Consider the following 18,237-nt stretch of genomic DNA (forward strand, 5'->3'; position numbering starts at 1 on the left):
TTGGTTCTATGGGGCCGTGTTCTCCTGGTGTCCTCGACCTCTCTGGTTCCTACAATCCTTCCTCCCTCTCTTCTGTGGGGCAGATCTGAACACTTCCATCTCTCCTCATTCAGTTAGCTTTCCTGGTAACTACTGGGCTGACGACGGGTCTTCAGACCCAAGGAAAACCCCCCAGAGAGTTCAGGGTGTCTTGAATCCTCCAGGAGTGCCCTGGGCACCACTGCTCACCTTTGGCCAGTGGAGCACCTGGCATGAGACAGGCATTTAGTGAATATTGCTGAATGACATAAATGTATGTAGGAATGCCCCAAAGAATGAATAAAAAAATGTTTACGTTTCAACACCACTGAGCTGTTATGCAAAAGGAGATAATAAATGTGCATTGGCCTTTCACAGCAGGCCACTGAGAGATGTGGGCAGAGGTCTCTGACTTAGAACTCCGCTTAGGGAAAAGCTGACTTCTCAAGATTCCTGACCATTCTTTCGGAGCGGCGCTTCCTGCTCTAGAAGACAGGTTTTGTTTCTGCTCTCCTCTTCCTTCTAGACCTCTTTCTGAGGCAGGGTCTCACACAGGCTAGGTTGGTCCAAACCTACTATGTCTCTGAAATTGATTGTGAGCCTCTGATCTTCCCACCTCCACCTCCCGAGTGCTAGGATTGTAGGTGTGCACCACCAGGATCGAAGCAAGGATGTGTGCGCGTTAGGCAAGCGTGCTAGCAACTGAATCACCTCCAGCATGAGCTCAAGGTTCTTTTTGTTTTGTTTTGTTTTTTTGTTTTTTCGAGACAGGGTTTCTCTGTGTAGCTTTGCGCCTTTCCTGGAGCTCACTTGGTAGCCCAGGCTGGCCTCAAACTCACAGAGATCTGCCTGGCTCTGCCTCCTGAGTGCTGGGATTAAAGGTGTGCGCCGCCGCCACCCAGCTCAAGGTTCTTCTTCTTCTTCTTTTTTTTTTTTAAAGATTTATTTATTTATTATGTATACAGCATGTATGACTGCAGGCCAGAAGAGGGCACCAGATCTCGTTTGGATGGTTGTGAGCCACCATGTGGTTGCTGGGAATTGAACTCAGGACCTCTGGAAGTGCAGTCAGTGCTCTTAACCTCTGAGCCATCTCTCCATCCCCCAAGGTTCTTTTTTTAAATATAGATTCTCTTTCTCTCTCTCTCTCTCTCTCTCTCTCTCTCTCTCTCTCTCTCTCTCTCTCTCTCTCTCTCTCTCTCTCCCTCCCTCTCCCTCCCCCCCTCTCTCTGTGTCTCTCTGTCTCTCTCTCTCTGTAGCCCAATGACTGAGGTCAGGATGCCCCCTCCTTCCCCCGGGGACCTCCCCTTTTCTGGGATAGGGTCACTCACTGAACCTGGAGCTTGGCACTTCAGCTGGGCAGCCAGCCTTCAGGATCAGCCCACCTCCACTCCAGCGCCGAGGTTACAGGGTTGTGTTGCCATGTCTGTCCTTGACAAGGGTGCTGAGGATCCAAACTCAGGTCCTCTTGCTGATACAGCACATGCTTTACCCATGAGCTGTTTCCCCGGCTCCAGAGACACCTTCAAAGTGTTTCTGTTGCAAAACAAAACCCATAGAAAGCTCCATAAATCATTCCAATGAAACCCCATCCATGGAACTATCTATTATACCTACGAGTGCCACATGGTTAACAACCTGATCGGTCCCAAAGTCCTTCTCCATCCTGACCCCAAAGGAAAGGTCTACGACTGTAGAGTTACTGTAACTGATTGCTAATTTTAGCAGCTTTATTGAGATACAATTTAGACACCAGACATTCATCTGCTGACAGTTCATAGTTGAGGTTTTCGAATATAGATTTGTGCAACCATCACCAGGGGTCACTGTAGAATAATTCTTCTCTTAGTCAGTGTCCTATTGCTGTGAACAGACACCACGACCCCAGCAACTCTTATAAAGGAAAACATTTAATTGGGGGCTGGCTCACAGTTCAGAGGCTTAGTCCATTATCATCATGGTGGGAAGCATGGGGCACACAGGCAGGCAGGTATGGTGCTGGAGATGTAGCTGAGAGTTCTACATCTGGACTGGCCGGCAGCAGGAAGATAGAGTGCCATGGGGCCTGGCTTGAGCATTTGCAACCTTAAAGTCCATCCCCAGTGACACACTTCCTCCAACAAGGCCACACCTACTCCAAAAGGCCACACCTCCTAGTAGTGCCACTCCCTAATAACCAAGCATTCAAAAATATATGAGCCTATGTAGGCCATTCCTGTTCAAGCCACTACACTTCTAACAGAAGAAGCTTTGTATATACTAACAATCACTCTCCATTGCCTCTAAACCACACCCAAGCCTAGGGAGTGAATTCCCGACTTTATTCCCACATAAGTGTGTTCATTCTGAGTATTTCACTCCGTGGAATCATGTGATCCTCTGCAGTGTGTTCTTTCACTTCTCATATCTCTTGGTCCGTCTACGCTGTAGCATGAATGGGCACTGTATTTCTTCTTATTGCCAAGTAATGCTTCCTTTCACAGATGTACCACGATCTAGTCATCAGTTGATGAACGCTTGGGTTGTTTCAGCCTTTTGAGTATTATGGGCAATGTTATGATGAACAATTTGTGTACAGGTTTTTGTGTGGATGTGTTTTCCATTCTCTTGGGTGTATACTTAGGGATACAATTGCTGAGTTAGCGTCCCTCTGTGTTTATCATTTTGAGGAACTGTCAAGCTGTCTCCACACCGATGGATTGTATCATTTTCAAGCCCACCACCCATGTTGGAGGGCTCCAGCTTTTTTTGGTAGTTATGTTGTGTCTTTTCAAACTGGAGGCTTTATTAGGCATGAAATGGCATTTTGTTGTTGTTTTGAGACAGAGTTTCTCTGTGTAGCTTTGCGCCTTTCCTGGAACTCACTTTGTAGACTAGGCTGACCTCGAACTCACAGAGATCCACCTGGCTCTGCCTCCCGAGTGTTGGGATTAAAGGCATGTACCACCACTGCCCAGCATGAAATGGCATTTGATTGTAGTTTTGACTGATACTTTCCTGACAAATGATGTGGACATTTGAAGTGCTTACTGGCTGCTTGTATGTCTTTAGAGAAAGTCTACTTGAATCATCTGTCCGTTCTTAAATTAGGTTATGATTTTTCTATTTTTGAGTTACAAATCTTTTAGATTATTTGGAATACTAGTTCCTTATTGATGGCATGTGAAAGTTCATTTCCCATCTGTGTTTTTTTTTTCTGTTTTCTTGATGATACCTATTGACACCCAAAAGGAAATGTTAACGAAGTTCCATTTTTGTCTTCCTTTGTTGCGTGTGCGTGTGCGTGCGCACGTGTGTGTGTGTGTGTGTGTGTGTGTGTGTGTGTGCGCGTGTGTGTGTCTCGTATCCAAGAAACAAATGTATCGTCCAAAGTCATCAAGCTTTACTTCTGTCTTCCTTCTATGAGTTTTTATAATCTCTCATTTTCTGGGTCCGGCCTTTGCATAGTCAAGGGGTTTCCAGAAGGGATGGCTCATTAAGATTTCAAACAGCATTTTCCTTCCTGCTATCAATGCCCTAGTCTGATGAGAAAACAGGAAGCCCTCTGAACCTAGTGACCACACAGCTGCATAGCTTGTTGGTGACAGATTTTAGAAGAACAATTTCCTCCTACGATGTCCAGTCCAATATACTTTAGGCCCCTGTCCTCAGCACTGTTGAAATGACGCTCCACAGATGTTTGCAAAACGAGCATGCTTCACCAGCATCTTTCAGAATTATTACAGGGCCAAGAAATCAGGCCTTTTCCCTGGAGCGCCAGTGACCAACTATGACCAGGAGAGGGCAGCAAAGCACAAAAGCACTCGGCTGGGTCTAGTTTAAGTAGCCAGGCCAAGTCAAAGCCCAAACCCCTGTAGAATAAAAAGTGCTGGGCTTTCAGAGACAGCAAATGAAAAATCAGGTAAACCTAGGACAGAGTTTGCTGGAAAAAAAATCATTGTTGTGATGGGCAGTGGTGGTGCACACCTTTAATCCCAGCACTTGGGAGGCAGAAGCAGGAGGATCTCTGTGAGTTCGAGGCCAGCCTGGGCTAGAGTGAGTTCCAGGAAAGGCACAAAGCTACACAGAGAAACCCTGTCTTGGGGTGGGGTGGGGGTTGGAGGAGAAGGAGGTGGGGAGATGGCTCAGCAGTTAAGAGCAGTGAGTCCTCTTCCAGAGGCCCCGGGGTTCAATTCCCAGCACCCAAATGGTGGTTCACACCTGTCTGGAACTCCAGTTCTAGAGGATTCAACACCCTCACAGAGACATATATTCAGACAAAACACCAATGCTCGTAAAATAAAAATAAATATTTTTTTTTAAAAAAGAGGAAAACGAACAAAAAAATCATTGTTGTGTTAAATTCAAAGCACCCACATCTGAATTTGAACCCATGTCTTTGCACGGGAACCCCATGCACAGTCAGTGACAGAGACCCACCAGGATAACCCAAGAAGGACTTTGAAGTGGGTGAGCTGGATTTTGTTGTTGTTTGTTTGTTTTTAAATAAGCTTCCAGAAAGCAAATCTGAATGCCTCCTACACAAGAGGTTGGCTAACTCAAAGTCAGCTGATTCCAAAGCATGCTTCCAAGAAAAGACCACACCAGAAGCCTGAGTTATCAGGGCGACATCTTCCTGTGACCTTCTATGTGAGGCTCACTCCCCATTCACGTGACACAACAAACAGTGACCTGTGGAAGAACACGCGTTTGCGATGATGACTGGGACACCGTTCATCCACACGCCGGCAGCCATAATGCCATCGGCTCTTCTTCCTTGATCTTGGTGGGCCTACAACTTGTGTAACAAACAGTTCATGTCCTTTATTCCAGAATCCTTCGCCAGGCGGTGGTGGTGGTGGCGGCGGCGGCGGCGGCGGCGGCGGCGGCGGCGGCGGCGGCGCACACCTTTAATCCCAGCACTCAGGAGGCAGAGCCAGGAGGATCTCTGTGAGTTCAAGGCCAGTCTGGGCTACAGAGTGAGTCCAGGAAAGGCACAAAGCTACACAGATAAACCCTGTCTCCAAAATAAATAAATAAATGAATAAATAAATAAATAAAATAGGATCTTTCATTTTTCACATAATTTTTTTCTACACTATTTCCCTCGCTTTCTCAGAGACATCCTGCAATTACAGTTTTTAAAATACACCCTCCTCATCTCATTATGTGGACACATGCATTCTTATTCCAGTTGATAAGCACAAACAGGAAATGGTTTGACACATACATTCATTTTGGTGCACAATTCCTGAATATTTACGGTATAGAAGAAAGCTTTTACCATAAGAGACAGCTACTGCTGTTAATAAAACGAGGCGTTAGAAACCAGATCAAGGGCTGGGTGCGAGGGTGCACGCCTTTAATCCCAGCACAGGAGAGGCAGATGGTAGTGGATCTCTCTGAGGTCAGGGCCAGCCTGGTCTACACAGAGAGTTCCAGGCCAGTCAAAGCTGCACAATGAGACCCTGCCTTTGAAACAAAAAGAAAGAAAGATGAACAAAAGAAAGCAGAGTAGGGATCTCTGGTCTAAGAAAAACACATTGTGGTGATCTGAAAGAAAATGGCCCCTGAAGGGAGTGGCACTATTAAGGAGGTGTGGCCTTGCTGGAAGAAGTGTGTCACTGTGGGGGTGGGCTTTGAGATTTTTTTCTCAAGCTTCATTTAGTATGACAGTGAGTCGACTTCCTGTTGCCTGCAAGACGTAGGGCACTGGGCTTTCTCCAGCACCATGTCTGCCTGCATGACGCCATGCTTCCCACCAAGATGGTCTGAACCTCTGAACTGTAACCGAGCAATCGCAATTAATTAAGAGTCGCCATGATCATGGTGTCTCTTCACAGCAATTACAGTAAATCCTAACTAAGACACACAAGAACCCAAGTGGCCAGTTCCTTCAGGGATTATTGTTCTCATACATAGCCCTAAGACTTTCTCTTTGGAAACAACCTCATCAACAATGTCATGAGTGTGTAACAATCCACATTTGAGACAGGAAAGTTTAGCAAGGGGTAGCCATATTTACCTTCAATTCTAGTGCCCGAGAGGCAGAGGCAGGTGAATCTCTGTGAGTTTGAAGATAGCCTGACCTACATAGGGAGTTGCAGGCTAGCTAGAGCTACACAATGAGACCCTATCTGGAAAAAAAAAAAAAAGGAAGAAAGAAAAAGGAAGTAGGAAAAGTCATCATCACCAGGGCCTTTTGAGGAATCCTTTCCCTCCTAGAGTAAGTTGTATGATTCCTATGGAAAGGAAGACAGACCTGGCGATTGCCTGGCTTTGATACCATTCAGTATGAAGATGCTACAGAGGCAACACACACACACACACACACACACACACACACACACCTTTGTGTAGCTATAATAAGGCAGGGGATGACAAAATGTCACCATTTAGGGCTTTGTGGATCTTTGATGCGGCTCCTTCAATTGTGAGTTTGGCACCTGGAGACTGGCATTGCATCCAGATCCTCGATGAGCTCGTGCTCGGACTGGGAGGAGAACACGGGATGAGACAGGATTAAGATTAGTTCCTGATGGGCTAAACACGAGCCTGGATGTGCTGTGCTGGTCATCACTTTCTCACGTGGAAGCAGTTTGCCTCTTGGTGTGTGTTTCCTCTGTGAGTTCTCTTCCTCCCTCTCTCTTCCTCTCCTCCTTCCCAGTCACCTGGTTCATTTCTTCCGCTGTCCTTAAGGAGGAGTGTTCCTTAGCACTCGCTCTCATCTTCGGCCTCTGTGGGCTAGCCTACAACCACGTTGCCACCTGCCTCCCGAATCGTTATCTTTAATTCTTCATCGGCTTTCCGTAGGATCCGCAGGCTCACCTGTTATCTGTGTGTTTCTTTCCAGATGGTCCATAGACCCACCCAGCTGTCCGCAACTAAGTTGGTATGTTTCTCACAAACTCTTTTCTCTTCCTGTATGCCCTGTAACATAGTTCTTCCTCATTTGAGCAGTCAACAATCCACCTCGAGTGTTTCTCCCTAACCTTCCCTGAAGCCATCACCTCCCCTCTACACACTCTATCTTGGTGAAGGCCAGGACTCAGATCCGAATGCCTACAGGAGGTAAACAAGCGAGAGAGGACAGAATGGTAAGGTTGGGGCCCACTAGAGCGGGCAGACTGCATTTAATGGAGGCACAGGGTACTTAGAATAACCAAACTCTTGCCATAAGGGAGTACTAGCCCCACATTGCCAGGTGTTCTAGATGAAAGAGAAGCCTAGATGTCAAGTGTAAAATCTTCTGATTTTTAAGCATGACATGTAAGTCGACTTAACAACAGTGGTGAGTGTTGAATGGGAGACAAGCAGGCCTTGCTTCCAGCCCTACCCCCACCAGGGAGCAAGCATCATGCCCAGGATCTATCTATTCATGTGCTTCCAGTTTACAATGTCTGCACAGACTCTGCTAATTTCTCGCTGGGAATATTGCAGATGGCTCTTCATCATGTCACCTCCACTGTCAGAGGGATCATGAGCATGTCTAGTGACACAGCGATGTCTGTGGTCATTATGACTTGGAGCACTCACTACATGCCAGCTACCATGACGCCCCGAGCCTCACCTAAACCATTCCAATGGCCCCATGTGGCGCCATCATGGTCACTGTGTGGAATGTTGGGAAAACAGGCGACATGTCCCCGAGGTTCCAGCTCTCAGGCTGGTGCTTTGTGACCGTCCCTACTGTCTTCTTTCCCTTTGCCCTGCCATGTCCCAATCCAGTGCTTTTAACTTTTTTTGTGGCACGTTACCCCTTCCTCACACAGAGAAACCCAGGAAGTTCTATGTATGACTGGTTCTTATCACGTAACTCTTGGAAGGACTTTCCTCAAGTCTCCCAAGTCCCCCTCTGAGATATGGGGCCATCTGAAACTGGCGGTGCCATCTGGATGGAGTGACTCAAACAAGGACTTGTGTGGGCCCCTGTTTCCATCCTCTGATGTGTCCTCTGACCCTCTGTTCCCCGCGTGGGCTGACCAGATGCTTGGAGAAGTTCCAGGAGTCACACCCATCTGGATTCCTCTCTGTCTGCGCAGCAGGTTCCGGATCTGAGAGGAGGAAACTTTCAAACTAGTCTCCCACGGGCAAACACAGTATGTTTTAAATTTAGAGTCCTACCAGTTGGGTTTTACTGGGTGGCATTTACATATGGCCTCGGAAAGCTTTCCATCATTAAATACAGAGGTCCCATAACAACCGAGTTTACACGGAGGCCTTACACACCTGTGAAAGACTAGGACAGTGACGTCATAACTGTGATGGCTGTGTTTGGTTGTCGACTTGACAAGATCTTCAATTAACTAAAACCCAAGTGGCTGGGTACACCTGTGAGAGATTTTTTTTTTTCTTAACTATTATTTGAAGTGGGAAGATGCACTTTAAATCCACATCTTTTGAGATGGGAATATCCACCTCAAATCTGGGTCACACCTTCTGGGGGCAGCCTATATAAAGGACATGAAAGAAGGAAGCTTTTGTTCTTCGCCTGCTTGCCCTCACACTCACTGGCTAGTCCATTCCTTCACTGGCATTAGAGCCTACTTCTTTGGGATTCCAGCACACACTGAAGACCAGCTGAGACATCCAGCCTGATGGACAGAATAACTCCTGGATTCTAGGACTAGAAAGCCACTGTTGGACTGACTGGACCACAGCCTGTATAACATTCTAATAAATCCCACATACATTCATTCCATTATGTCTGTTCCTCTAGAGCAGTAGTTTTCAACTTTCCTAATGCTACTATCATTGAATGCAGTTCCTCCAGTCGTGATGACCCCCAACTGTAAAATTATTTTCATTCCTACTTCATAACTAATTTTGGTACTGTCATGAACTGTAATGCCAATATTTTTGGAGATAGAGGTTTGCCAGTTTGAGACAGCACCTGGCAGCAGCCCGAATGTCAGCGAGAAAGCAGTGCAGAGCCAGCCCCAAGCCGCGGTGAGGCGGGGTACCCTAGGTAAGTGTGGAAGCAGAGCTGGGGGCCCAACCTTTGGCATGGGACTCCAGCTCTACACTTCCGGTTTGCCACTGTGCCATTCGCTGGTGTGGTTGGGAGTGCTGCCTCCTCCCAGCTCGCTCCCAAGCCCTGCAGGCTGCCCTAGAGCCAGCCAATCAGAAAAGGGCAGATCCTGCAACACCCCTCCCCCCGCCCCCCTCTGATACATCCTTGGGCATGCCAACACATCCAAAGACGCCACAGCCAAGCGAGTTTAAACTGATGTAACTGTTGCTTGCTTAGCCAATCATGTGTGCTGGAGATGACCTAACTGTCCCTGAAATTCCCCCAGCTGGGCTTAAAAGCAGCTTCAGAGCTTCTCTTGGGGAGTCGTCACCGTTTTGTTGTGTGGCTGACCCCTGCATGCAGGCATTTTCTCTCCAGAAATAAACGCTCTTGCTTTGGCTTACATGAGTGGTGGTCTTTTTTTGTGGGGGTGATTCACCGACCCTAACACCAAGGGGTCACAACCCACAGGTTGAGAACCACTGCTCTAGGAAAATTGTGACTAATACAACAGCAAAAAGTCCGTTGAAAGGGAAATCTCAGGGGAAGAAGAGTAGCTGTGACTGAAGGTTGAGTTAGATGTGTTAACTCCTGCACGTCATCTTCTTAGATGAATTCCTTGGCTACAGAAGCAATCCCTAACACGGCAGCCCAGCTGACAAGGTTACCACTTACCGAGGAGAAGAGCAGTGGAGACGCCGAAAGGAATTATTCTTGCTTGAAGTAGGAAGTCCTGGTCAAGCATCACAGGAAAGGGGTCAGTCAACAATAATATGTCTTAAACAGAGCCAAAATGGAAAAGGGGAGAAAAAAAAAAAAAACCTAATCATTTCTTCTACATGCATTGATCTGCAAAGCCCGAGTGGAGACTACTTACAACTTGATCCAATAATTGTAAGAAAGTAAGCAGCTGCATCACAATGGGAACTATCACTTATTGATAGCATGATATTGTGGCGTCTTCATAATTGATTTAAGTCTACCCAAAGGTCCCAGGGAAACACACATGTTTGGTGAATCTCAAACGAGCAACAATGAAGCGATGTATTAGGAATAATTTATATTGTACTGCAGTACGGACCTCCTTGCAACCCCAAGTGTGCCTGGGGGGCATGTACAAGCAGGTAAATATAGAGCAGAAAGCCAGTGCTCAGCAGCCAGCCTGCTGGATTTGATTCCTGGCTCTGCTGCTTCCAACTCTACACTCATTACTTATTTACTTATTAGCTGATTCCTCATAAATACGGTGGACTCTTTGATTTATTTATTTATTTATTTATTTATTTATTTATTTCCGTTTTGGTTTTTCGACGTGGTTTCTCTGTGTAGCTTTGCGCCTTTCCTGGAACTCACTTGGTAACCCAGACTGGCCTCAAACTCACAGAGATCCACCTGCCTCTGCCTCCCAAGTGCTGAGATTAAAGGCGTGCGCCACCACCGCCTGGCTCAATGGACACTTTTTTTTTGTTTGTTTGTTTGTTTTTCGAGACAGGGTTTCTCTGTGTAGCTTTGTGCCTTTCCTAGAACTCACTTGGTAGCCCAGGCTGGCCTTGAACTCACAGAGATCCGCCTGCCTCTGCCTCCCGAGTGCTGGGATTAAAGGCGTGCGCCACCACCGCCCGGCCTCAATGGACACTTTTTAATGAGTATGTTTATGATGTATGCATGCATGTGCAGGCATGGGTATGGGGGATTGCACCTGTCAGCATGGGCTCACGTGGAGACCATAGGCTCCATCTTTGCTAATTCTTTCCAGAGTCTGCTGCTTTTTATGAGGTATATGAGATGAGAGAAATAATTTCCACCCAGCTCCTACAAAACCCAACATGTCCATCTAAAGACTGATGCCTAGCACTATCTCTATATGGAAGCTGGGCCAACTATACCAATAATAGCATATTCGGTTATAAAGGAGATTCTAGACAGGATGTTTAAGGAAGAAGTGATTTGCAGTCACCACACTGTCTTATATGTTATAAACTTTCAATGAAACAGAAATGTAACGATATGGACCAAGCCCATCAAAGACTTTAGCATGAAGAAACATGTGATTAAAGTAAGCTGAATGGGATTGTAACTGAGGTGAATGAGGCCATTGCTTCGGTTGTAACATTTAGAGACAAAGGTTTAATATAGCATGAACCCTAATTGGTCTTAACAAAAACCCAGAGCCAGATATCAGGGTCAATGCTGAAAGATCAGAGAGACAAAGGAGCAAAGGAGGCACCTCTCACCTCACCAACTCCTCAGCCAAAAGGGGGCTGAGCGCCTGTCTCCTCCCGCCTTATATTCCTCTCTCTGCCCAGCCATATCACTTCCTGTTTCCACCTCCCTAGTGCTGGGATTAAAGGTGTGAGATCCCACTGCCTGGCTCTGTTTCTCTTTCAGACTGGATCAATCTTGTGTAGCCCAGGCTGGCCTTGAACTCACAGAGATCTGCTTCTGCCTCCCGAGTGCTGGGATTAAAGGCATGTGCCGCCACCGCCTGGCCTCCGTGGCTAACTAGTGGCTGAGCTCTGCACTCCGATCTTCAGGCAAGCTTTATTTGTTAAATCACAAACAAAATATCACCACAGCTTAACACTAGTATCAGTTAATGAGTTGCTTTTGATTTTGTGTTATTTTCCCCTTTTCTAGTGTATCTCCAGTTATAGGCAAGTCTTGATCCTAAGGAACAAATTAGAGACATAGATATTAGCTCTTTGGGTGTGTGTGTGTGTGTGTGTGTGTGTGTGTGTGTGTGTGTGTGTGTTTGTGTGTATATATATATGTGTGTGTGTGTGTGTGTGTGTATATGTGTGTGTGTGTGTGTCTCATCTGCTTGTGCTCCTTTGGTAATGTCTTGGTAGTTTGGCATCCCCAGCTCCTCAGGCCAGGGCACTAACACAGTTTTCCACACCTACTTTGTTCTACTAATTGCCAGTATACACATCTTAATTAAGTCACAGGAAATTTTTGGCAAGATCTTTCTCTCTCTCTCTCTCCCCCTCTCTCGCTGTATTCACCAAAAATTAATCTTTACGCTAAGGCCCACTATTACATCAGGAAAGACAGGCTAGGTTCAGATGGAATGAGAAACGGCTCCACTATCTGAGTACGTTAATGTTTCAAGGTTACCCTCGCACGGCCTATCATACGATGCCACAGTATCTCGCCTCATAGTGTCGCAATCACCAGGCAAAGGACCATCAGGGGTGGAGAGTGCAGCCTCCGCAGTTTGATGCTTCTATTCTGAAAGGACTTCTCCCACAGGCCAAAGTAAGTCAACTGGACATAAGATGAAGTACAGTTCTCCAGGTACCCAGAAATGGCGAGGGAGCCCAATAGCCGCCCGGTAGCAGTGGTCAGTAAAACTACAAGACAGGAGTACATATTTGTTGACTGAGATCTACGATGTTTCTATTTTGACTTCTACTCTGCATAACTGTCCATCTGTATGGCGATGCTATGGTTGACTTATTTCCTGCCTTAACGCTACCATTCCCCTTTGGACCCCAGTTTCACAATCAAAACAGACGGAACACTATTTTAAACATTTGTCAAGATAAATGAATTCGAATTGCTTTCAGCATAGCCACGAAGCCACCATTATCCTGGCTACATCTTAATTGCATCCTTACCTCATCGCGTTCATTAAACAGGTCACTCAACTTTATTCCTTCCTCACTCAACACAGTAAAATGTTTAAGGTTCTAGCCATACCTTGACCGTGTTATCTAAGTTGATGCCATTCAGATATACTGCAGCAAACTTAACATGTCACCACAAAAGACATTATCTAACACACACACACATACACACACACAAAATCTAAGTAAGAAAAAAAAGAAAAAAAATCTAAGTAAGAATTGGTGTGTATTAAATGATTAGAGATTTTGTTTCCTGATTCAGAAGAATTGGTTGATTTAATTAGCATTTCCTGGGATAGATTTTAAGGGGACAATGACATCAGGGCATGATTTATAGATTAGTCACCACATTTTCCGAAGAGAATGGTTAAGATTTAAAAAAGAACAAATGTTTATTTAGTAGCTACTTACTGATCTCACAGCCTCCAACCAGCAAATTCTGGATCCAGCCCACTTCTCTTGACTCTCATCTCCGTGGACTGCCCACGGGTGATCTGGGAATCACTCTTTTTTTAATTTTATGTATACATAATGTATGAGTCCCCGAAGGCCAGAAGAGGGCGCCAGATCTCATTACAGATGGTTGTGAGCCACCATGTGGTTGCTGGGAATTGAACTCAGGACCTCTGGAAGAGCAGTCAGTGCTCTTAACTGCTGAGCCATCTCTCCAGCCCCTGGGAATCACTCTTGTTCTCTCACTACCTGCTTCTGCATGATGCTGACTTCCCAGAAAATCTGAGTCATTTTTTAAAAAAGAGATTGTTCCATTTTCTAGATTAGGGATTGGCAAAATATAGCTTGATTTTATACAGCCTCTGGGTGAAGAATAGTTTTTATATTTTCAGGAGGGTATTCAAAAATGAAGTGGAAGAAGAAATGAAGGGCAGAGGAAGATGATAAGAACGGGAATTGGCAAATGCAGTCCAGATGTGGCCTGCAATACCCAACGTATTTATTCTCTGGACCTCTGCGAAGCACATTTTCAAAGCTCTGTTCTAGACTCCTGTATCCTTTAGGTATCTTTTGGTTAGTATCTCTGCACGTTGGATCTGGGGCAAACTGGAAATTATGTTTATGATGTACTGCCCAACGCAGCATTTCCAAGACACTTGACATGAAAGTGGCTCAAATCGAGGTGTGTCGTGAGAGTATTGCACAGAATGATTTCCAAGTCCGAGGACGAAGGGAAGGCCATTGCCACTTTTTTTTTTTTTTTCAAGACAGTTTCTCTGTATAGCTTTGGTGTCTGTCCTGGATCTCACTCTGCAGACCAGGCTGGCCTCAAACTCACAGAGATCTGCTGGGCTCTGCCTCCCGAGTGCTGGGATTAAAAGTGTGTGCCACCATCGCCTGGCACCACTTTTTTTTTTCCAATTAAAATAATTTAAGTTTATCTCATGTGCATTAGTGTGAAAGTGTCAGATCCCCTGGAATTTGAGTTACAGACAGTTATGAGGTGCCATGTGGTTGCTGGGAACTGAACTTGGGTCCTCTGGAAGAGCAGCCAGTGCTTCTAACCTCTGAGCCATCTCTTCAGCCTGAGATCATCGATTCTTTAAAAGACTTTTCAAGTAACAGTGTTGCATCCCTTGGTAAGCCTTGCTTGAATCAGTTGTTACATCAGGAATTGCAAAGGTATGTTTCCTACCTTCAGAACCTTCTCTTTCTCAACCTTCCTTTCTGCTACCATGAAGCTTAGGATGTGGTGGTTACCGGGGCATCCCCAGCCAAGACAGCAATGCCCTAGCAAAGGTCAGTAAAGCTCGTGGAGGTGACCCACTCCAGAGACGGTTTCGGGGAACAGCATCTGCTCTGTTGCTCGTAAGCAACCACTTCTTTTTTTTTTTTTCTGGAGCTGAGGACGGAACCCAGGGCCTTGTGCTTGCTAGGCAAGCACTCTACCACTGAGCTAAATCCCCAACCGGAGCAACCACGTCTATAGTGGAAGCCAATCAATTATGATTGGTTAGCACATTACCTTGGATTGGATAGTTGAGCACTCATACCACCAGGGTCTCCATGTGGAAAAAAGGGAGGTGGAGACATTAAAGAAGACGTAGAGAGTGTCAACTTTTTCCACAGGCCAGTGACTGGCTACTCAGGCTGCTTCAGAATTCAGTGCTCGGACTTCTGGAGCACGGTACACCAAGCTTCTTATCAAGATGCACAGTATGCCAAGTATTTTTCCTACATTAGGGCATTTTCTCCTCCAGTAGGGAACATCTCTGAAGAGCCGGGAGAAAGAATGTAAGAGCCAGGTGAGGGTGAGGAGGAGTCCTACAAAATGCAAACTTCTGGACTTGACTGTTGTGTGACAAGATTTGCTTGGGGAGACACAACACACAATTTTCCTCACCCCAGACAGCAGTCCAAAGTACAGATACCACCAAAGTCCAACTTAGTGAACCAATGAGGTGTTGTTTTATTTTTGTGGGGGTGGGGTGGGGTGGGAGTGGGTGGGAGGGGGATGGGGGAGAGGTTATTTACAGGAGTATGGGTGAAGGGTTAATTAGGAGCAGAAATGACTCAAAGCCAGCTGCATCACCAGCATGGGTGACAGCTCACAAAATCTGGGAACCTGGAGCACGCTGCATACCAGGCTTGTAGGCAGCTCACCAGGCTGGAGAGTGCCCCTTCCAAGTGACTCAGTTGGTCTAAACCTCTTCCAGGCAGCTTAGTTCTTTCAGGCAGCTGTCTGGTCTGGTCTGGTCTCAGAGTCGTCTTTACAGCCTGGTTTGCCAGAGAGTGACTCTAGCCTGCTCAGAGTATTTACTCTTGTGAAGAAAGGGCCTAATGAATATTTCAGTTCCAGGGACTTCCTGAAGCTATTTTGAACTGTTTACCTGTTGCATGAATCCTCTTTGGTCTTAATAAAAACCTGGAGCCAGGTATCGGGGTGAAAGCTGAGAGAACAGAGGAGCAGAGCAAGCCACAGCCACCTCACCTCTTCCCTCACCGACTCCTCAGCCTGAAAGAGCATGAGTTCCTGTCTCCTCCCACCTTATATTCTTTTCTCTACCCAGCAATATCACTTCCTGTCTCCATCTTCCTAGTGCTGGGAGTAAAGGTGTGTGATCCCAAGTGCTGGAATTTAAGGCGTGTGCCACCACTGCCTGGCGGTTTCTCTTTTAGACTGGATTAATCTTGTGTAGCCCTGCGTGGCCTTGAACTCACAGAGACCCAGTCTCTGCCTCTGGACTGCTGGGACTAAAGGTGTGTGCCACCACTGGCTGGCCTCTATGTTTAATCTAGCGGCTTGTTCTGTCCTCTGATCTTCAGGCAAATTTTATTTGTTCAGAATATCACCACATTTACCTTATGTCTTAAGGCTCACCCGTGCGAGGTGGACTATTACAGTCTCGGAAGAAACCGCTACAAAATATAGACACGGTTGCGGAACTGGTGAACTCACAACCTTTGTGTTTGCTTGCACAAGATGAATCCGGCCACATGTGGGCACAGATGGGGAGGGGCTCCCCAAGCCCCATCTCTTGCTGAGGCGTTAACAGAACAGAGGTCACAAGCATGTAGGTGATGGGTATCTGAGGAGTGAATTTCAGAGTGAAAATGTGGGGCGTCCACCAATAAAGAGGAGGCCAGCAGAGAAGACTAAGGATGAGAATGTAAATGGCCAGGCAGGCGGGAGGGAACCTTGAGAAGGTGGGTGGCCGAGCTCAGGCACCCAAACAAGACAGGACAGTCATCAGTGCTGAGGGTTCAGGTAAAACACAGGCTAAAAGGTATCCCGTGGACTTCCTCTGCTGAAGCCCGGTTCTACAAAGGGTGGAAACAGTAACCACCTGTGAAGGATGGGGATGAAAAAAAAAAAAATGAAATAAAAGGAGGCGAGCGGGACTACTCCTAAAGTATAGAGAAGATTTTTTGTGTAGATAAAGGGAAGAAAGCAGAGTCCAGGCTGAACAGGGACAGCCGATTAAACCAGACCATGAGAGGAGAGAGAGGAAGGGAGAGGAAAAAGAGGAGCTGCCGAATAAGGCGGCCAGGCCAAATGGCAAAGAGAGCAAGTGGTAGACGAAAAGGCCGGATTATGTAGGGAAGGGCAGCCCAGCCCTGGGCTGGAGAAGTTCAGGGTAGCAGTCTGGGTACACCCGCTATACCCTGTAACAGGTAGGGACTGAGGGATGCTGGGAGAACCCGGCCGCGCGGCTTTGATACACTAAATAGGCACCTTAGTTAGCCTTTTGTTCCGGTTTGAGACCTAACAGGAAGGAATTCAAGCTGCAGCGGAACCCTAGAAACTCTGGGCTTCTGTTCCTCCTCGAGGAAGTTTTCCTGCTGGGAACATTTACCAATTTATACCCCAGAGGGAGATCAAGTTTAGTTGTTCTCCAATGGCTCTTGGTTCCCTAGTCACAGAGTCCCTCTGCATCTATGGGGCATTGGCTCTTGGCCCCCTCTAGGGCACGCACAAGTCTCTCTATAAGCAGAACTCTCTGCCTACAGTTTACTGTATCCCCCCATTAAAACATCTTTATAGGATTTATACTTAATACAAGGTAAATGCTGTATAAATAGTTTTCTGCATTGCTTAGAGAATGGCAAGGAAAATGTCTGGGGGCTGGAGAGATGGCTCAGCAGTTAAGAACACTGGCTGCTCTTCCAGAGGACCCAGGTTTGATTCCCAGCACCCACAGGGCAGCTAACTACTGTCTGTAACTCCAATTCCAGGGCACTTTTGCACTGGGCATGCAAATGGTGCACAGACATACATGTAAGCAAAAAAGCAGTCACACACATTAAAAATAATAAAGAAATGAAACGTAAAAGGAAGGAAGATGCCTGTACATATTCACCACAGATGGAATTTTTCTTTCTTTCTTTTTTTTTTTTTTTTTTTTTTTTTGGTTTTTCGAGACAGGGTTTCTCTGTGTAGTTTTGGTGCCTGTCCTGAATCTCGCTCGGCGGCCTCGAACTCACAGAGATCCGCCTGGCTCTGCCTCCCAAGTGCGTAGTCTATGTTTTTAAATCTCTCTTCTCTTTCTTTACTTCCTGTCTCAAGTCTGCATATGCTCCGGGCTGCCAGTCTCCACCCATTGCTTTACTGAAAACAGGAACTAGCTAAGCTTTAAAAAGTCGGGGGAAACAGCATTTACACCGTAAAGGTTGAAAGGGCTTCTCTAAAAGCCACCAAAGCCAACGGTTTCCAAGTCCCGCCGGGTATAAAAATGGACAACCCAGACCATGCCTTAAAATAAGAATCTGCATCACCGCCTTAACTCCCAAAGAAGAAACAGTGGAAAGGGACCTAGATGCCTACCTGCATAAGTGCCCTAGGTGATGTAAATCAACTTCCCTGCGGCCCTTATGGGTAAGGAGACGAAGCACCATGCCGTCACCACCAGGCTGTCTGCCCCAAAGGCCTCTGCTATGCTATTTTTAGGAGGGGGAGTGGCAGACGCCCTGCTTTCCCGGGGTTCCCTGCTTTCCCGGGGTTCATCGCGGTTCCCTCTCCGCCAGAAACGCCCTGCCCTTCTGGAAAGCGCCCTTCTGCAAAAGTCAGCAGCCGATCCCTAGTTGCACCTCCAGGAGCGCACACCCACCCAGGGGGCGGGTCTCTCCTCTCCCGGGGGCGGAGCA

General features: G+C 46.6%; 1 long non-coding RNA gene across 1 annotated transcript; it reads right to left on the reverse strand.

Annotated features, from left to right (window-relative positions):
• Positions 1-5,072: 5,072 nt before the first annotated feature.
• Positions 5,073-18,022, reverse strand: LOC143269199 (uncharacterized). Its single transcript, XR_013045614.1, has 3 exons — positions 17,918-18,022; positions 9,686-9,787; positions 5,073-6,490 (listed from the first exon to the last, which is right to left on the reverse strand). It is a non-coding gene; the product is annotated as an uncharacterized LOC143269199 (long non-coding RNA).
• Between the last annotated feature and the right edge of the window lie 215 nt (positions 18,023-18,237).

The sequence above is a fragment of the Peromyscus maniculatus genome, chromosome 18 (assembly GCF_049852395.1).
Source record: "Peromyscus maniculatus bairdii isolate BWxNUB_F1_BW_parent chromosome 18, HU_Pman_BW_mat_3.1, whole genome shotgun sequence".
Classification (NCBI taxonomy): domain Eukaryota; kingdom Metazoa; phylum Chordata; class Mammalia; order Rodentia; family Cricetidae; genus Peromyscus; species Peromyscus maniculatus.